The following is a 21,887-nucleotide window of genomic DNA, read 5'->3' on the forward strand; positions in this document are numbered from 1 at the left end:
AGTCTGGGTCTGGACTTGCACCACTGCACACTGTTGCCTCGTGCACACAGCACAGCTACCTGGGAATGCTTAGATGCTAACGCATGCCAGTGGGAAATCCAGTTGCTCTGCTCTGCAGCGTTGTGTAGAATTGTGAGATTGCTTGTAAAAGTGGTGCACAAGGACTGTTTCCTACTTGATCTCACTCTTGCTGCCTCCTCCATGGCCCCTTACACACTTTAGGTGTCCAGTTGCTTTTTTTTTAAGACACATTTATTTAGGGTCATGATCACATTTTACATTTAGCAATCAATGGCATGGGTGCAAAAAAATATCTATACTGCCTGACCTGTGGTGGCACAGTGGATAAAGCGTCAACCTGGAAATGCTGAGGTCGCTGGTTCAAAACCCTGGGCTTGCCTGGTCAAGGCACATATGGGAGTTGATGCTTCCAGCTCCTCCCCTTCCTCTCTCTCTCTGTTTCTCTCTCTCTCCCTCTCTCTCTCCTCTCTAAAAATGAATAAATAAAATTTTTTAAAAAAGAGAGAACTTTAAAAAAAATATATCTATACTAAAGCCTTTTGTTGGAATGCTTTACACTTTCCATAGAATAGGAACTAAAATAACCTGCTGTCCAATTAGTCACAAGTGTAGCCCTCGAGTTTTTTGCTCATTCACGTGAGTATTGTCTAAAACATGTCTTCTTTATAGCAGCTAGGTCCTGTCACCACTGTGCTTGGCTGAGTCACATATCTGCTGTCACCAGCGGCTTCCTGGTCACTTCTCTGGCCCTCCTCCCCTGCTAAGCTTTGTTTCCTGACAGTAATTAAAACCTTTGCCACTGCCTTAGCTACTGCTGCTGGAAATGCCACAGCCACCTGGCTTCATGGTTTGGAAAAGTATTGGCCTCCACCACCACCGGGGCCAGAGTTAAGGCCTCCAGAGTTTCCTCTTTACATGGGTCCAAAACTTGAAGGTTGATTGTTGTAATTGCCCAAAACATTTTAGCTTCTGCCACCTCCAACATTGCTTTCATCATTCCGAAGCCATTATAGCCATCTCCTGCCCCCACCCCCATTACCTCCACCACTGCCGCCACCACCACAGCCACTTCGGTCACTACAGTTTCCTCCATGCCGAAAGTTGTCACTCCCACAAAAACCACTGCCACTACCATCTCCAAAGTTTCCAGAAGCAGTTCGACCTCTTTAGCTGGTTGGAACATTAGCCATCTCTTGCTTAGATAGGGCTTTCCTTGTTTCGCTGACTTCACAGTTGTGGGCATTCACAGTATGGTGCTTCTGAATGACGATCTTGCCTATGGAGTCATGGTCATCAAAGGTTACAAAAGCAAAACCTCCCTTCCTGCCACTGCTTCAGTCAGTCATGATCTCAATCACTGCAATTTTCTCATACTGTTCAAAATAATCTCTTAGTGTCTTCTTTTTTATTTATTTTTATTTTTTGTATTTTTCTGAAGCTGGAAACGGGGAGAGACAGTCAGACAGACTCCCGCATGCACCCGACCGGGATCCACCTGGCATGCCCACCAGGGGGCGACGCTCTGCCCACCAGGGGGAGATGCTCTGCCCCTCCAGGGCGTCACTGGTTATGACCAGAGCCACTCTAGTGCCTGGGGCAGAGGCCAAGGAGCCATCCCCAGCGCCCGGGCCATCTTTGCTCCAATGGAACCTCGCTGCAGGAGGGGAAGAGAGAGACAGAGAGGAAGGAGAGGGGGAGGGGTGGAGAAGCAGATGGGCGCTTCTCCTGTGTGCCCTGGTCAGGAATCGAACCCGGAACCTCTGCACGCCAGGCCGACACTCTACCACTGAGCCAACCGGCCAGGGCCCTAGTGTCTTCTTTAAGACTACCAACAAACACCTTTTTCACAGTAAAGTGGGCACTAGGTCTTTGAGAACCTTCCCTTGAGACAGCCCTCTTTGGTTCCATAACTCTTTCATCCACTTCATGTGGCCTTGCACTCATGGCTGCATCCACCCTCTCCACAGTGGCACACATGACAAACTCAAAGCCTCTAGAGCACTTGGTGTTTGGGTCTGTCATCACCACACAGTCTTTGAGCGTTCCCCATGGCTCAGGATGGCTCCTCAGATTCTCATTGGTTGTTTCGAAGCTCACACCTCCAATGAAGAGCTTCTGCACCTGTTCGGGCTCTTTGGGAGACTGAGTTAGACACGGCAACCGTGGGAGGGGAGACGATGCTTACTCGATGGCGTCCACCAGCAGAAAAGTTGTCCGCTTGTTCTTAATAAAGAAGCTGAACTGGGTTAAAATGTTTGTCAAGCCTGACCTGTGGTGGCGCAGTGGATCAAGCTTCGACCTGGAACGCGGAGGTCGCCGGTTCAAAACCCTGGGCTTGCCCGGTCAAGGCACATATGGGAGTTGATGCTTCCTGCTCCTCTCCCCCTCCCACTCTCGTCTCTAAAATGAATAAATAAATAAAAATTAAAAAAAATGTTTGTCAAGGTCAATGTTGAAAGAGGTGTCCTTCAGTGTTTCCTTTGCCCGTTTCTTCTGAATATAAACAGACATTTAGGTCACAAAAGGCAACTGGGGATGTGGACCAAGGACAGTTAAGGTGCATAGAAAAAGTCAGCATCATTGAGAAGATTTGGGTTAAAAGTGTTTGAGGGTTTTTTTTTTGGGGGGGGGAGGAGTAAAATAATAAAATAGCTCAATGTATGGTCAAACAGGACTTTCTTTTGTTATTCCCTTGTAATGCTCCAAATATCCCAGTTGATTTTCGGTGACTTCTAGAGGTTTGAAATCATTTCATCTTTTTGGAAGAGGATTCTCTTAGAAACATTTTAATCATCATGACTCATGTATTTTTACACCTTCAGAAAATGACTTCATAGTGTAAACCAGCCTTACTCGCAATTGGTTGACTGAGCAACTTTGTATTTCTCAGAATACTGGTGAAATGTTAAAGCAACATTTGAACATAACATTTGATAACATTTTATTCACATTCTAACATGAACAAGAGAGGCAGTGGGGACTCAGGAATGCTGCTTTTATTTCTAACTAAGCCACCGACTAGGCAGCATGTCAGGGGTAATAATTCTTACCTACTCCCTGCTTTATTCCCCGGATGCTAAAAATGACTAAGACATCAGACAGTAAACTGTAATACTGGGAAGTATTAAACAATGACTTGTGTGTAGAGACTCTTATGAAAAATGGACAGGAATACCTGAGATAATTTACTACAGCAAGACCTCGCCTTTTTATTGGCTTTTCATGAGAAAGGTGTGGAATGAGGAGAGACACAAGGGAAGGGGGGGGGGGGTGTTGGCTTTAAGTTGGTGCCTGAGGACTTTTCACCTAGGCAACCAATGGGAAATTAAATAAGGAGGTGGGCGGAACAAGCTCAGGTAATGGTGTGTCATTTAATAAATATAAGAAGGAGTAATATTTTATGTGATATGTAGACTTGTGAGGGGAAAGATTAGTTTTGAACATTATGCTCAAGACTATGTTTGAGGTAGATTGTTTGCAAAAATGGCTAATTCCTCCATCCCTGTTCACATACCCCTTCATAGTGTGACTTTGCCACTCCTCCCATTGAGAAGTAAAGTGTATTTCCCTACCTCTTGAGTCTGGGCCAGCCTTGTGACTTTCTCTGACCAATAGAATATAACAGAAGTGACACTGTGTGACTTCTGGGCCCAACCCTTGAAATGCCTTTCAGCTTCTTCCCTTGCCCTCTTGTGATGCAGTCCCTCTGAAGAAGTCCAGGCTAGCCTGTCTGAGGATCAGGAACCGTGTGGAGAGAGGCCCAGCTATTAGCCAGCACCAGTCCCAGACATGTGAATGAGGTTATAAAATGGCCAGTCCTGGCCTACCTGCCATCTGACTGTACTCATATGAGTGACTCTAGGTGAAACCAACGGAAGAACTTCCTAGCTAAGCCCAACCCAAATTGCTGACTCACAGAATTGTAAGAAGATAGATGGTTATTTTGTTGTAAGGGACCAAAAGCTACAAAATTAATATTAAAATTTTAGGAAGCTTGAAGAATATTTTATTAATTTGGGCTAGGTGTGCAGAGAGATTTTGTAAATGATCTTTGTACTTGTGTGATTAGCATAAAACCAAGATGGCTGATGGTGTTGTATTGTCAATGCAAAAGGGAAGGAGACTTGGATTCTCTGACCTGCCACCACACCTGTGGGGAAATGGGTATACAGCTAGCCAGGTGCAGGCAGAGAAAGATTAAATTAAATCTTTTCTTATATTAATGGGCCATTTACAGGCATTTGTCCCCATGCAAACTACCTCTCCCCTCCTGAAAGCGTGTAGTTAATGTAGGTATCTCCAGACAAAGGAATAGCAAATGAATACTAGAAAATATAGAAATGTCTTTTAATATGTAAAGTGACATTTTTACCATTGTGTTACCTTGTATATTTTAATGTGAAGAAACATCTTTTTATGAATCTTATAGACAGATGTTATAAACTTGCTAATGAATTGTGCCCCATCCTCCCCTCTTCATCCTTTCCCCAAACCTGTATAGAAGAAAACAAAGGTTATAAGCTTATGCCGTGATGTCAGGCTTTTTCCCTGCCCATGTATAATTAAGGGTATACAACCAACCCCTAGACTATTATAGATGCACACGATTTGGGACTGCCCCATGTAAGCTATATGTGGCCAGCATATTTAATAAATTTCCTCCTTTAATAAAACTCTTCAAAACTTATCTGGACTGGGTATCTCTATGTGAACTCGATGAAATGAGGTATAGTGCCTTGCAGAATCTGGGGTGCCATACTTTATAACAATTTAAAGCCATTACATTTGGGAGAGGTTTCTGATGCAGCAATAAAAGACTAATATAGAAATTGGTACTAGAAGTGGGGTGTTGCCATAAGTAACATACAACAAGTGGCATTAGCTTTAGGAAAAGGTGGAGGGCAGAAGCTCGAAAAGAGATTAGGAAATTGATAGTGAATTAACTGCTTTAAAAATGCAGTGAGGAAACTGCTACAGGAGACTGGAATAAGAGGCAACCTACCTGATGCAGTGAGAGAACAACTGGCAAAATGTGTCCTGCAATAATTTAGAAGATAGAAAATGCACCTAATGAGCCTGACCAGGTGGTGGTGCAATGGATAGAGCGTCGAACTGGGATGCAGAGGACCCAGGTTCGAGACCCCGAGGTTGCCAGCTTGAGCATGGGTTCATCTGGTTTGAGCAAAAAGCTCACCAGCTTGGACCCAAGGTCGCTGGCTGGAGCAAGGGGTTACTCGGTTTGCTGAAGGCCCACGGTCAAGGCACATATGAGAAAGCAATCAATGAATAACTAAGGTATCGCAACAAAAAACTGATGATTGATGCTTCTCATCTCTCCCCGTTCCTGTCTGTCTGTCCCTAACTATCCCTCTCTCTGACTCTCTGTCTCTTTAAAAATAAAAAATAAAAAAGAAAGAAGAAAGAAAGAAAGAAAATGCTGTGGGTCTAATGAGCTGTGGGTTTGAGCAAGGAGATTTTGGAGGAGGGGGGGAGCTGAAGAAGAAACTACTCAGTTTGCAAGCAGAATTTAGAGGAAATATAGAATTTTGAATTTTGAATATAGAATTTAGAGGTCTGGTATGTACTTGATTAAAAAACAAAATCATTTTTATCTTCAAGTCTTTCCTGTTGACAAAAGATTCTCAGAGTAATAAATGGTTTCAGGAAAAAACTGAAGGTATGGCTTAAAAACCTTCTGTAAATACCTCAGAAAACCTAGACCCTCTCGGCAGGACAGTAGCTTTAAATTTTTTAAAGGCATTTTCCTATGTCTGCTTAACTTGCTGCCCAAACTAAAGAGAGGCCCGACTACTGGAGTGAACTACAATCTGGTATACCAGAAATCCACATAGTTTTTAAAGGAGTTGTATTGCCTTAGACCAAAAGCGGCAGAGTTCATTCAAAATGAAAAGTGGCTTCTGATTATCCAATTTTCTATAGACAGGAAGCAAGCTGAGAAAGCTATTCAGCTGAAAACCTAGGCAATTTAGGCAATTCTTTTTTTTCAGTGAGAAAGAGAGGGACAGCAGAAAGGGACAGATGACAGACAGGAAGGGAGAGAGATGAGAAGCATCAACTTATAGTTGCAGCACTTTAGTTGTTCATTGATTGTTTTCTCATATGTGCCTTGATGGGGGGGGGGGGGCTCCAGCTGAGTCAGTGACCCCTTACTCAAGCCAGCAACCTTTGGGCTCTACCCAAAAACCATGGTGTCATATCTATGATCCTACGTTCAAGCCAGCGACTCCACACTCACACTGATGAGCTCGTGCTCAAGCTGGAGACCTCAGGGTTACAAATCTGTGTCTTGAGTGTCACAGATCAATGTTCTATCTACTATGCCACCTCCTGGTCAGGTAAACCTAGGCAATTCTTTTTTTTTTTTTTAATTTTTTAGGCAATTCTTAATGAAAAGGAAATAATGTCTCAGGGAATGGAGCCAAGAGACCAGAGGGCAGAACCACAAATCAGGGGCAGCTATGGACTAGGGAACTACTTTCAGGGAACAAAACTGGATACTAATCAGGAAAATTTTCTGCATTTAGAGTAGAGGGACCTAAAAATATAGCGCTGTTGAGTTTCAGAAATGTCGTAAACCAGTGGACATCTGTGTGTCTCCAATTCTTCCTCTTTTTGAATTTGAATGTTTACAGTGGTTGTCTGGTCTCTTTCTTACCATAGAATGTTTAGGGGCACAATGGTGCAGACTCCTGTAAACTGAAAATACAAGTTCTCTGCATCATTCAGCCCTGGACATAAGCTATGATGCTTTTTATGCTATACCAAAGGAACTTTATCCAGATCTGCATCAATTTTTTTTTCTGAAATGAGAAATAAGGAGGCAGAGAGACAGACTCCCACATGTGCCTGACCAGGATCCACCTGGCAAGCCCACTAGGGGGTGATGCTCTGCCCATCTGGGCCGTTGCTGTTGATCTGTTGCAACTGGAGCCATTCTAGCACCTGAGGTGGAGGCCATGGAGCCATCCTCAGTGCCTGGGCCAGCTTTGCTCCAATGGAGCCTTGGCTGCAGGAGGGGAAGAGAGAGATAGAGAGAAAGGAGAGGGGGAAAGGTGGAGAAGCAGATGGGTGCTTCTCTTGTGTGCCCTGGCCGGGAATCAAACCTGGAACTTCCACATGCCAGGCTGACGCTCTACCACTGAGCCAACCAGCCAGGGCCTGGACCAAGTTTTTTTTTTTTTCTGAAGTTTGAAACGGGGAGGCAGTCAGACAGACTCCCGCATGCGCCCGACCAGGATCCACCCGGCATGCCCACCAGGGGGCAATGCTCTGCCCATCTGGGGTGTCGCTCTGTTGCAACCAGAGCCATTCTAGCGCTTGAGGGAGAGGCCATGGAGCCATCCTCAGCGCCCGGGCTGACTTTGCTCCAACGGAGCCTTGGCTGCGAGAGGGGAAGAGAGAGACAGAGAGGAAGGAGAGGGGGAGGGATGGAGAAGCAGATGGACACTTCTCCTGTGTGCCCTGGCCAGAAATCGAACCCGGGACTCCTGCACGCCAGGCCGACGCTCTTCCACTGAGCCAACCAGCCAGGGTAGGACCAAATTTTAATGACTATTTCCCAGACTTCAAGCCTGATGCTCTATGGGACGAGCCTTTGAGGGACAAGTATTTTTTATGGAGAATTGATGTGATTAATTATGGCAGAGGTAGATTTGTAGATTACACTGGGAAAAAATTTTTTTTTCATTTTCTGTTGCATGAGGTTTTAGAACTGTTTCTATATATTTCTGCATCGCTAATTCTAAATCTGAAATCTGTTTTTTTGGTGCATGCTCTAGTTATTATGCAATTTTAATTTCTTTTTGTTACAGTTAATAGCATGCATTGGTTTTTAAATTGGAGTTAAAGGGCAATGACTCTTGGATTGAACATAACCACAAGGCAATTAATGTTTTACAAACATCACTTTTACATAATTGTAGTGTTGTTTTTTTTGTTTGTTTTTGTTTTTTTCATTTTTCTGAAGCTGGAAACGGGGAGAGACAGTCAGACAGACTCCCGCATGCGCCCGACCGGGATCCACCCGGCACGCCCACCATGGGGCGACGCTCTGCCCACCAGGGGGCGATGCTCTGCCCATCCTGGGCGTCGCCATATTGCGACCAGAGCCACTCTAGCGCCTGGGGCAGAGGCCACAGAGCCATCCCCAGCGCCCGGGCCATCTTTGCTCCAATGGAGCCTTGGCTGCAGGAGGGGAAGAGAGAGACAGAGAGGAAAGTGCGGCGGAGGGGTGGAGAAGCAAATGGGCGCTTCTCCTGTGTGCCCTGGCCAGGAATCGAATTGTAGTTGTTTTTAAATGTAAAAAATTATTATCTGATAAAAACACCCTCTTATTTTGTTTTAAGATTAAATCATGGCTTCTTTGAGTAGGTGTAAATGTAAGAATAGTCCTGACATATTCTGTTATATATGTGGCTGTTACACACTTCAAGGTCAAAGGCACAATATTTTATTATTTGTGACATGTGCATATATTGCCTATTTTTAAGTTCCCCTTGGTGATCAAGACAAGAATTGGGCTCCTCATATTGTGTGTCATAATTGTGAGGAAATGCTTTATGACTGGACAAAAGGAAAACGCAAAGGTATGCCTTTTGGTATTCCCATGGTTTGGCGTGAACCTAAGGACCACAGCAGTGACTGTTAATTCTGTCTGAACCATACAAAGGGCATTGGCAAGAAAAAACGGCATATGATCACATATCCTAATATTCCTTCAGCAATACAACCTATCCCACACTCTGAGACACTCCCGGTTCCATTTTTCAATGGTTTTATTTCTTCTAAGGATGAAAAAAGTGAACATGGTGATCAAGTGTATTTTGATAAGATGCATGAGGCAATGGTTGTAGAATCTGAAGGGTCTTCTTCTAATGCCAAGCAGTCATTAACCCCTCAGCAGTTTAGCCAACCCGAATTGAATGACTTAATAAGAATGACATAAAAATTGTCCTCAACTTTCTGAAGTATGAGGAGCATAACAGGATCATTTGTGTGGATCTTAAAATGATAAATTTCCTGCTAGGACAACAGAGAGGTTTCACGAAGTATCCTTGCTTTCTGTGTTTGTGGGACAGCCGAGCTCGGGAGAAACACTGGATATAGAAGGAATGGCCAAAATATGAAGCTCTGGAAGTAGGAATGCAAAATATTGTGAATGAAACACATCAACCTTGGCTTAATGAAGCAATTTGTTCACCCTTTGAATACAGAAAGTGAATGCTTTCAACATATTGTTTCTGCTTTTCCTGCCTTGTCTTTCGAGAAGATAAAAGCAGGTGTATTCGATGGACCTCAAATTCAAACCCTCATACGTGATGAAGAATTTGCCAGGAAGATGAATAAGGAGGAGAAAACTGCATTGCAGTCTTTTGTAGCAATTACAAAGAACTTCCTTGGCAACAAAAAAGCTATGAACTTCTGGTTCAAAGGATGCTGTTGGCTTTCCGCGACATTGGATGTAACATGAGCGTTAAGATTCACTTCCTGAACAGTCACCTTGATAAGTTTCCCGAAAATCTTGGAGCTGTTAGTGATGAGCAGACTACTGCTGGAGCATCAAACAAGATTGTCCTCAACAAGTACACAAATGCAAGAGCTACAAATGCAAATTTTTGCCTGAATAGAATTTAAATAGGTTTTGCACAAATTTTATAATTAAGTGTTTTAATATGTTCTATTTCAAAATTTTAGACAAATTCTGATGCAATCATATCTTTTAGTGTATTTACTACATTATATAAATTATTATATTTTCACAAAGATGATGCCCAAGAAGACATTCTACTTCATTATGTTAAACTAAATGTTGAAAATTTTAAAATAAGATGAAACCTATAATCTTGAATTGCAAAAAAACTGTAGCTTACAGAGAAAAACTAATGTCAGATTTGAGATCAGCACACTTGAATTAGGTAAGAAGAAGTGTTTTTGTGGATGCAACAAAAATTTTGTTCCCCAGTGTTATTTGCAAACATGGACACGATCGTTTCTCCCATCGCGGTATGCACATTCTTTTGCAGTAGGAATTGGCTCTTTTTCTCCATCACAAAATGGAGCTATTTTGCCCAATTTTGAATCTGAAGAGTTCAGTAGATTGTGGCAGAAGTGCAGTTGTTTGAGTCTAGGTTTTCAAGAGAACTTGCAGCTTCCGCCCTCGCCTTCTTGGAATGTTGCTACCTTGTGAAGAGGCTAGGCTAACGTCCCTGAGAATGTGAGAGCATGTGGTGACAGACTCCCAGAAAATACTCAGCACCAACCGTCACACGTGTGAGTAAAGCGGTCTGAGACCCCCTTGTCCCAGCTGACCCACCAGTGGACAAAGGCAAGCCCCTCTGAACAATCCAAATAAGCCTCACCCAAATTGCTGGTCTGTAGAGTCACGAATGAATAAAAATATTTATTGCTTTAAGCCATTTTGGGTTGATTTGTTGCACAGTAGTAGTTAACTAATATATAAGAGGAAAATGTCTATCACAACAGTAAAAGACTTTTCTCACCTTGCTTCAAAAAGTTCTTTGTTCACTAGGAAGTGGGCAAAGTTAGGAGGGACTCCTGCTTGGGTAGAGGGACAATCATTGTGGGCTGCGTGATCTGAGGTTCTCTGACTCTCCCTAGAGTAGGGAGAAACATGTACACATATAGCTCTCTGTTAACTTCTCTTGGATTTGGGACTTCCTCAATAGTGGGTAATAATAATAACAACAACCTGAGTACCTATTAGTGTCAAACACAGCAAGCACCAAGCATTTTCCTTTGACCATCTACTTTTTAAAAAAAATTATATTGTCTCTATGCTTTTTTTTAAGGACTTTATTAATTTTTCAGAGAGGAGAGAGAGAGAGAGGGAAAGAGGAAGAGAGAGCGAGAGAGAGAAGGGGGAGGAGCAGGAAACATCAACTCCCATATGTGCCTTGACCAGGCAAGCCCAGGGTTTCAAACCGGCGACCTCAGTGTTCCAGGTCGACGCTTTATCCACTGTGCCACCACAGGTCAGGCTTGACCATCTACTTTAACAATAGGTCTCATTGTACTTATTTTTGGTTGAAGAAAGGTTATTTCACTGGAATTTAACCCAACTGTCACCCCAGAGTCTTAACTACTGTGCTAAAGGTTTGCTGGGACATAGGCACAAGCGTAGAGGCAAATAGGAAATAGTGATTGGTGTAGGGTGCAGAGGCGCTCAAAGTTTAATATGGAAAAAATGTTCAGACAGTTCTTAACTCAGGTCTACTTTTTTCTCCAGACTCCCCTACTCCCAACATGCTTGTTTTGCCAGTTTTCTGGAACTGCAATGACTTTTACAAATTATTTATTCTTTTTTTTTCTTTTCTTTTTTTTTAGTAAAAGGAGGGGAGATACAGAGACAGACTCCCACATGCTGCCAGACTGGGATCTACCTGGCAACCCCGTCTTGGGCCGATGTTTGAATCAACCAACCTATCTTCAGTGCTCAGGGCCATGCTTGAACCAATAGAGCCACTGGCTTCGGGAGGGGAAGAGAGAGAGAAGAGGGGAGAAGGAGGAGAAAAGAAGCAGATAGTCACTTCTCATGTGTGCTCTAACCAGGGATCGAACCCAGGATGTCCACATGATGGGCCAACACTCTATCCACTGAGCCAACCGGTCAGGGTCACAAATTACTTTTAAAGCTTCATTTCAAATTTAGAAACTTTACGGATCCTTATTGTGAACACAGTGTAAAGAGCATTAAAGTCAGCCTGAATTGTGGAATAAAGACAACTGCTCGTTTATTTCTCCAACACAACCCCCTGTCACACTTTTGCTTCTTGCTAACTTACCAACAAATAGAGTGACAAACACCTCTATTTGATTAGCAGCCATTAAAATCACAATATGACTTCGGAATTCAGGACAAAAGCAGAGATTTGAGCACATGTATGACAGTGAGCTCCCCAGGCTGTCATGCTGGCAGGCTTTGTTTTAAAGAAACATGATCTTGCCCTGGCCGGTTGGCTCAGTGGTAGAGCATCGGCCTGGCGTGCAGAAGTCCCAGGTTTGATTCCTGGCCAGGGCACACAGGAGAAGCGCCCATCTGCTTCTCCACCCCTCCCCCTCTCCTTCCTCTCTGTCTCTCTCTTCCCCTCCCGCAGTGAGGCTCCATTGGAGCAAAGATGGCCCGGGCGCTGGGGATGGCTCCTTGGCCTCTGCCCCAGGCACTAGAGTGGCTCTGGTCACAACGGGGTGACCCCCCCCCCCCGGAGGGGCAGAGCATCGCCCCCTGGTGGGCAGAGCGTCCACCCCTGGTGGGCGTGCCGGGTGGATCCCGGTTGGGCGCATGCGGGAGTCTGTCTGACTGTCTCTCCCTGCCTCCAGCTTCAGAAAAATACCAAAAAAAAAAAAAAAAGAAAAGAAAAGAAAAAGAAACACGATCTGGAGTACGGCTGATGCTCCTGGCTGTGCTCTCAGTCAAGTTCAGATTCTCTGACTTACAGTTCCAGAAGACAGTAGCAAGAGAAAAGTGTATCAGAGGAAGAAGTTTAGTAGTAGAATTAGGAGAAAGGGGAAAAAATATAAATTAGAAAATGGTGAAAAATCAAAGAAGATGAGAGCAGAAAAGATTCATTTATAGAAAAAAGTGAAATGAAATGAATGAAAATTAGAAATACTAGAAAGCAAAGGAAAGAAAATTTGGGCTTTAGTAATGTGACAATATACTTTAAAAATTAAGTCATGGGGATGGAATATACAACATGGTGACAATTAATTTATAGTACTACATTGTATATTTGAAAGTTGCTAAGAGAGTAGATCTTAAAAGTTCTTGTCACAAGAAAAAATTTGTAACTGCATGTGGTGATGGACACTAGTAGACTTATTGGTGATTATTTCACAATATAAGTATCAAATTATTACACTCTACACTAGAAACTAATATAATAGGTCAATTATATTTTAATTTTAAAAATATTTTTTTAAAAGTGTTCTCTACATTTCTGCCTCCTGCCACAAGGCACAAGCCTAAGAAGAAATATACACCTTTGTAGAATCCTCTACTACCAACACGCCCCCCTCACAAACAGACACACTCCCACACTATATACACCACAACACATATCACACAAACACCAAAAAGAGCCTGACCTGTGGTGGCGCAGTGGATAAAGCATCAACCTGGAACGCTGAGGTTGCCGGTTCGAAACCCTGGGCTTGCCTGGTCAAGGCACATATAGGAGTTGAAGCTTCCTGCTCCTCCCCTCCCTCTCTCCCCCTTCTCTAAAATAAATAAATAAAATCTTAAAAAAAAAAAAAAAGACCACCATCACATATACCAAGCCAGACACACACATACCACACCCCAGATACCACACACTCACCACACAATACACCACACCTCCATACACCACAAACACACCATCCACCACACCCCTGACACACACACCTCCACACAGACCACAAACCCCACCCCTGACACACACACACACTTCTACACACACCACAAACACCATGCACATACCACACATGCACCATGCCACACCAGATACACATAACACACCACAAACACCATACACACCACAGCACAGACAAAACGCACACCACATGCACAGTACATGAACACACACACAGTGATAAAAGGGATCAGAGAGCCCAGATTCTTGGCAAGCATATATTGCAGTCTATAATTCCCTGGCGCTCCCTTCCTCTCCCGGAGACCTATAGCCTTCCAAGTCTCCTTAGCAGAGGGCAGACATGCTCATCTCTGCTGAGCCATCTGATGTTGTCATCTTCCAAACATTTTCATAAGATAGCAAGTTAGGGACCAGTGTGTTCAAAGGGAGGATTTAGTCTATTTACAGATTCATATCAGTGGGTGGCCCACTTAGTTTGAATCTTGACAGAGGACAGGAAAACAAGAAGGTTGGCTTGTTTAATCAAAAGTTTTCAAATACCCATTTTTGTGGAGTTTGAGAAAAATCCTAAACATATTTTCAGAGGAATCTGGGCCTCCATCCTAATTTCCATGGGTCCACAATTCATACCATGTAAATGGCGGATCTAACGTTTCTGAGGCTTGGAATAAATGAGAGAAAATCTTGCAATAGCGACAAAGAATGTTTTAACAATTTTTTCTTTGGTAGTTAAAAAAAAACACTAGTTTTGTCTTTTCTCCTTAAAAAAATGCATTTCCCCAAAATAATGAAATACCAGTGCCTTCATCTTCTGATTTTTAATGTTGACAAAGTTTATCTACTTTTTAATAAAGGGTAGGTCGGGAGATACCAAAGTTACATAAATTCTTGTAAACAAAAATATCTAGGATACACAGCAAACAAAATAAGAAACGTCTGCTAAAAGCAAGAAATAGTCTTGGTGTCTTTATTTCAGTCTTGGTGTCTTTATTTCAGTCTTGGTGTCTTTATTTCTTCTGTCACACCACACTGTCCCCCAGCCCACCTCCAATCCTGGCTTCACAAGGGCAGACAAAAGGAGGAGTCTGGGTGCTGAGCGAGACTGCTTTATAATCAGAGCAAATAAAGAAGCACCAGCACCATCTGGGTGCTAACCAGAGTCATAATTCGAGGTGCTTGTGTGATGTCTAGCTTCCCACTGGCCTTCAGCAAACACCACCTTATTGGTTACCATGCTCCTGTGAGCAAAGGGAAAATAAAAGATACTCTTTTCTACAGGTGGAAAAAGAAAATGAAAAAATAAAATGGTAAGGAGCTGTGTCAAAGGTCACACACGCTGTTGGAAGCCCAAACTAGTGGCATTGGTGGAGAGACCTCTGGATCCCGGACCCCGGGGCACCTGCAATGAACTGAACAGTTGCTAGAAGCATCAGGGTCTCCTGTTACCTTACAGCAAGTCCACACCTTGGGCCTCACTGCCTGTTTGGTCTCCTCAATGATAAAGGCAGTATGACTTCAGGGTGTCCATTAACTCAAAAGTCCAAAAAAACAAAAAAAACGGAGCGAAGAAGAAAGGAAGAAGGGAGGGAGGGAGGGAGGAAGGATGGGAGGACACTGGCATTTTTCAGCAAGGCTTTTAAATTCTCCCATGGCATATGAAGCAAACGTTTTGTGTAATTTTCCAGTGGCCTTGATTAAAGATGTTATGTAATTCGATATAACTATAGCCTGAAGAAATTAAAGGCCATGCCAGGCTTATCAAGTGTTTGGTCACAGCTAGAGATACAGAAACATTAAGTTCTCAAGATGTGGCCAGCTTATGTATGTGGAGTCTGTTCCTTCAGGTTCTCCCCTTCTTTACCTGGCACGCAGGCCTTTTATAAACTGTCCCGATCTATCTCACTGCCCCAGCCATGTTTGCTTGCACATAGCATTGGCTCCAGCTAGCCTACTGATGCAAACCCACCGCAGAGCTTCTATGCAGCCTTCCTACCCCATTTCCAGCTCTCTCTTACATCCCTGCTTATCTGAGTCTGGCTGCTCCTTCAGAATCCAGTGGACACATTCCTTGGAAAAGGATTTCTTCACCACCCTAGTCCACTGGACTCTACACATTTGCCCCGGTCCAGGTCAATCCCTGGACACAGGGATAGATTCAGCCAGGGCCTCTTGCCAGCTGGTAACCTGGCTGTGTCCTTGACCTCCCTGAGCCCTTTCTTCAATAACATGAAATGCCAATACCCTCCTCAATGGAGCTTCGTGAAGAGGACGTCAGGCAGTCCACGTGGAGTGCTAGCAGTGTCTGGAACACGGGTGGGCCCCATAAACACAATTCCCTGCCCCTGTGCCAGGCAGCTGGGGGGATGAGTTCTCAATATGTGTCTGAGGTGGCATTTGGTCAATGAATGGAATCATGTGACTTTGAGCAAGTTTTTCATTCCTCATCTTGAAATTGGGGAGTATTACTTGAAGTATTCAGTAAGTCTTATCTCTAGTGCAGATATGGGCAGAGAGAATTTCGTGGTGAACAAGACAGATGTGGTTTCTGTCTTTGTGGAGTGAGTAGAAGATAAGACACAAATACATTTGTTCTACAATACAACTCACTTGGCATTTGACATATGTTATCTTGAGTTGTTAGTTATCTATTCCCATGTATGTCTTGTCCCCTATCAAGATGGTAAATTTATTGAGGGAGGAGGGCCTGGATCTAATTCTGCCACATCCCCTGCACTGCATAGAGTGTCGTGTATGTGGCAGACATTCAATAATATTTATTACTAATTACCTAAATGATTGATCTTTCCCCTGCAATAAAAACTTAATTATGAAGATCCTATTCATCAATGAGGATCTATGGCTTTTCTCGTTGTATTCAAAGCAATGTGTGAAAAATTAACACCTAACCACTGTCCCGTGGACACCAGCGCCTCCATGTCCTCCTACCTGCAAATTCATTGCCATTTGGTTTACATGCATTGAGCTGAGACACCATCTACCTGCAGCTAAAGTTGATCATTAGTTTTCCTGAACTGTACTTTCCCAGGAAGTAACAACGGCAACGGATTATCACATTTAATTAACCCTGAAATAGCTATGAAGCAGGCGCTGTTACCACCCACATTTTGTAGGCGGACAAACTAAGGCTGAGAGAGCCGAAGTTATTTTTCCAAAGCCACAAGTGAGCTAAGATTTGAACCCAGGACGTCTGGCACACAGCAGGGAGCATACAACACTGTGCCACACTGCCTGGCTTGACGACAGAAAGACAGTGCGGCTTCCTCTAACAATAAGGTAGTGTCAAACAAGAAACAGTCACAGGGCACAGGCCCTCTGCAAGTCCCCAGGGGAAGACCTTTATGGCAGAGACTTCTTTCCTCACAGCCACGATGAGAAAGATGCCCTGTGTCCACAGGTGGCCATTTTCTCATGCGCTCACGGCAACCGGGCTGCTCGCACTTGCCTGGGAAACCCTGCTCCGCCTCTCACCCAGGGCCTGCCCCCAGGGCCTTCCCCCAGGGCCCCCAATCTAAGGTCTGATCAGTGTCCTCCACCCATGGCCCGCACCCAAGTCCCCGCTCAAGGCCCTAACCCAGGGCCTTTACCAAGCGTCCCTACCCAGAGTGCCTCATCCCGGGCCCCCAACCCAGTGCTCCCAGCCGGGCCTCTTCCAGGACCCTCACCCAGGGCCCTCTGGAGCAAAGACCCTGACCCACTTCTTCTCTCCTTCCCCTTGTTCTGTCTCTGGCTGGTGATTTTTTTTTTTTTTTAATTTATGATTTTCAGCCCAGCCGGTTGTTAGCCTGCTGTGTTTGGAAATGGTAGATGATTAAACCTCCTGGCCAGGTGTAAATGCAACCTTTGTCATCTGGAAGCTGGGAGAATTACCTTGTTGGGCTGCAACTCCCTCTGGCTTCGAACTTTCTGCTCCAGCAAACCCTCTTACAGGCCGGCAAATTTTAGACCTCTCAACTGATCTCCCAGCTCAGAGCCCAGCCCAGAAGCCAGAAATTTCGAATGTATCCACATAGCCACAGAAACACTGAGCAGACTCCAAAAATGTAGAGGAAACATCAGCCTTTTCTCTTTCTCCCTTCCACTTCCCCCCACTTTGAAAGGAATTTTTACCAGGTAAATAGTAAAAATATATAATCATTGACTAGGCTTTAAAACTGAACCAAAAATACATCGCCATATCTATTGCCAATAAAGATCCCCTAGTTCAGTGGTCGGCAAACTGCGGCTTGTGAGCCACATGCGGCTCTTTGGCCCCTTGAGTGTGGCTCTTCCACAAAATAACACACGCGGGCGCTACCTCGATAGGGAATGTACCTACCTATATAGTTTAAATTTAAAAAATTTGGCTCTCAAAAGAAATTTCAATCGTTGTACTGTTGATATTTGGCTCTGTTGACTAATGAGTTTGCCGACCACTGCCCTGGTTCATTATTTTGCCTCAGTAGCCACCACGTGTGGCTCAGAGTCACTTGTCCACCCATCCACTTGTCTACCCATCCGCTCAGGCACGGCTTGCGGCTTCAACCCCAGGGAGCTATAGCCAGGTGGAGAGGTGAGAACCAGCCCCAAAGCAGCGGCTGGAGGAGGCCCCTCCTGGAAACAGGCTTACCAGCTCCCTTCCTCAAGGAAGCCCCTACGGTTGGTTCGGTTGGTTCATTGGTTCACACCAAGCCCTGACCAGACCACAGGCCTGTGAGAGGGACAGCAAACCAGGACTCCCTGGGCTGCGAAATTGCTAAACCAGGGCCAGGAAGTTCGGGATCAGCATTCAGAGCATCAGCAGCAGCCCAGGCCTGGAGGAGCAGCCAGAAACCTGTTGACTTTTTCAGGCCGAGCTCTCACTGACAGACCTGTGTGCATCAGGAAGTGTACTGCTGAACAAACAGCGGGCAGCAAGTGTGTGGTCTGTGCATATTCCCAGCGCGCTGGGCTTGGCGGCTGCTCAAGGTGAGCGGAGGCAGTACAACCTGTTCTCGGACCGCTTGAGCTTGTCCCAGTCCTCTTTCAGGGCTGGGGGCCTTCCACCGAATTTCAGCGTCATCTGGGCAGAGAAGTAAAAGTCTACTTGGGAGCTCCCTGTAGGCAGTAAATAAATGTTTATCAAAGACAAAATGAATAAATCAATAAATGTGTGTTTAGTGAGCGTCACCCGATCACCCCCCTCCCATAAGTAACACTCTGTGGGTGACTGGTGACCGACCCTCCAGCCTCAAAAGACAAATTAAGGGGACAAAACTAACATCTGTAGGATCATTTGAAACAACCTTACCATCCCCGCAACTGAGAAGTTTTGGTCTTTGCAATTTGCATTGCTGGTCACATGGCTCTGTGAATTTTACCCGGTAACAGGGTGGCATGTTCCGCAGCAGTGACAGGCACGTTTGCTGTGCAAGCAAACAGGAGACAGAGGATGTGCTGGACGGCTCATTAATGGATGATAAGGTGCAGATGTGTGGGGAGGAGAAAAGTTAGCCCAGGCTGGGGGGAGGGGAGGGAGGGCGGCTGCCCGAGAGTGGGGACAGCTTCCTAAGCCGCAGTGAGAGGTCTCTCTCCGGGTGGAGTAAGATATATAAGCATGTGGAGTAGGGAGGAAGTGCACCCGAAGGGCCTTGAGAGGGCTAATGTTTCTTTAAATGTGGAGCGGTGTCGTTACAGGTGTGCGTTCAGAGGACTGGACCGGGATTGTGGAGGAGAGGGGTCAGGGGGAGGTAAAAGGATGGGGTGGAAAAGAAAGAGATACAGATCTTTTGAAGAAGCGAAAGGCAGAATGGTGACAGAATGGGTGACAGGAAAATAATGGCGAGAGGCAGGGAGATGACCCGCTGACTCTGTCCTGAGAGATGGGGCGGGCTGAACAGAATCAGCGGAATCGGGAGGGGTGGAGGGGAGACAGCAAGCCGGGGCGGGGACCGCACGAACCACCTGCTGAGTCCTCAGCCCCTGGTGCCCTCTGGGCAGCGAGTGGGACTTCGCAGTCTTGCTTTCCCCTATTTTTGGCCTCAGGAGCTCCTTTTCTTCAGGTTCTCAAACTAGCCCCATTTTACCCCAGATTTCTGCTCTACTCAGCCTTTTCTCCTCTTCAAAGGCCGTTTATTCATTTTTAAAGGAGACGTGACATTGCTGACAAAACGATATGGTCAAGTTGGTCAAGGAGATTTGTTCTCAACATGGAGGCATGGGCACCACTGAGAGGCTCGTCTTCAGAAGCGTCAATTCTTCATCTCTAAAAACCTCCCTCAGAGCACACCAGATTCTTATATAGGCAAAATCCGAATAAAAGAAAAGACAAGGGTATTCTAAAGAAGGAAAGAAGGGAGAAAGAAACAACCTGAGGAGGTGTTCCACAAGGAAGGCAGGGGCCCTGATGGCAAGACCAGAGGGGCTTGGGAATGATTTTTTTTATAAAGTATCTTTATTGGGATGAGGTAGATTAGGAAAAACAAATACCAGCCTGATAGTGACTAATTAAATGGATGGATGGGTGGATGGATGGATGGATGGATAGAATGAGGGAGGGAGTGGCTTGAACACTAACATTTATGTATTGATTCAGTCCTATTTGTGCCAAGCACTGTGGCAGGGTGGGTGGCACCTATCAAGAAAAAGAAACACAGTTTTTGTCCTTTGTGGACCCATGGTTTATGTGAAGAAACATACAGATAATCCTGACAATGGGAGCTGTCCTAACAAAGAGGTGTCATTATGAGGGATTGATTCTTCCTAAAAGAGAGGAGAAAATTCCGTGGATGAGTAAACATTTAAATAGGATCAAAGAAGGTAAATATTGCATGGGTGCTTACACACACACAGAGAGAAACATGCACACACAAACATACGTAAACACATGCACACACAAACATACGTAAACACATGCACACACAAAAATGTGTGACAAAGATGCACACACATGCATACAAACATAAACACACATGCACACACACACAACAAATGTGAAGAATATACTAATTGTGGAAGTGCGTTACAGGCCATAGGTTTGGCACATACAAAAGCAGTAAGGTATGATAGTGTCTATGTCAATTCTCAGAGAACTCAGCAAAGGCCTGAGACAAGAAAAAGCCAGGAGTCTAGCAGTCCCCTGATGCTATTAACTGATAGTGGGGACCCAGGGAAAGCGACCTGGCTGGAGTGGGGAGATGGTGGAAAAAATAATGAATTCTGTTTGAAGCAGGCTCTCCCATCACCACCTATCTCTTTATCCTTCTTTCAAAACAGCCCGAAAGATGGCCCCCAAAGCCTTGACACTCAAGCTACCACATTTTTTCCAGAGAGCAAAATGGACAATTGAGCATAAAACAGGATTATCCTCACTGGAGAGTTTCAGATGCCAGCATTTTAATTTACAGACATCCTTCGCTTTGGAAAATGACTTCAAAGTGGCTAGTATTCTGTCCTGTCCTAATGTGGCACTCCTAATCTTCAGTTAAAATTATTATGAGACTCTGGCAAGGGAACAACATGACATTCTAATGTATGCTATAAATTCGACAAGTGATGGTAGACATTAAACAAATGTTTGTCAAGTGAATGACTGCAATGACTTCATGCCAGGCCCTGCGCAATAGGCTACAAAGGCGATAATCCAGACCCTGCCCTCTAGCTCTTAGCCGTCTAGTGAGGAAGACAGGTGTGTAAACAAATTGTTACAGTAAGATTGCTGTCATAGAGGAGAAACACAGACATATAATAAGAACTCTTTATTGCTAAAGTACAAGGGGCAAGGGGGCATGTGGCCCGAGCCCACAGAGGGATCAGGGTGCCATGCTAAAGAGTCTGATCTTATCAGGGAGGCGACACAGAGCTATGAGTGAGTTTTAGGCTGAGGAGTGACATTATCAAGACTGCACTGTGGAAAGATCACTTTGGCTGTGCAGGCAATCGCAGAGTTAAGGAAGATTGGAGAGAAGCTAGGACAGCCGGGAGGACATTTCAAATGTTCAGATGATAGATGTCGACTTTCTGAACCAAGGGAGTACCGGGAGGGAACAGAAAGGAAGGCACACAATTAAGAGGTGTTCAGGCCTGACCTGCGGTGGCACAGTGGATAAAGCGTTGACCTGGAAATGCTGAGGTTGCCGGTTCGAAACCCTGGGCTTGCCTGGTCAAGGCACATATGGGAGTTGATGCTTCCAGCTCCTCCCCCCTTCTCTCTCTCTGTCTCTCTCTCCTCTCTCTCCCTCTCTGTCTCTCTCTCTCCCTTTCTCTCTCCTCTCTAAAAATGAATAAATAAAATTTTTTTTAAAAATTAAAAAAAAAAAAGAGGTGTTCGGAAGGAGATAGGATGAGCTCAGCGACTGATCTGGTGCGGGAGGTGAAGGGTGGGGCATGCCTCGGAGCTCCTGGTTTCTTGTTCTGGTAACAGGGTGCGTGGTGAAAAATCCCAAGAGAGGAGACCCAAGTGGAAAAGCAGTTTGACATGAGGAGGTGAAGGGCAAGAGG

General features: G+C 44.8%; 1 pseudogene; it reads right to left on the reverse strand.

Moving 5' to 3' along the window:
* Window positions 1–756: 756 nt before the first annotated feature.
* Window positions 757–3,543, reverse strand: LOC136382898 (heterogeneous nuclear ribonucleoprotein A1-like; annotated as a pseudogene).
* Window positions 3,544–21,887: the final 18,344 nt, after the last annotated feature.

Source organism: Saccopteryx leptura, chromosome 11 (genome assembly GCF_036850995.1).
Source record: "Saccopteryx leptura isolate mSacLep1 chromosome 11, mSacLep1_pri_phased_curated, whole genome shotgun sequence".
NCBI classification, from domain to species: Eukaryota; Metazoa; Chordata; class Mammalia; order Chiroptera; family Emballonuridae; genus Saccopteryx; species Saccopteryx leptura.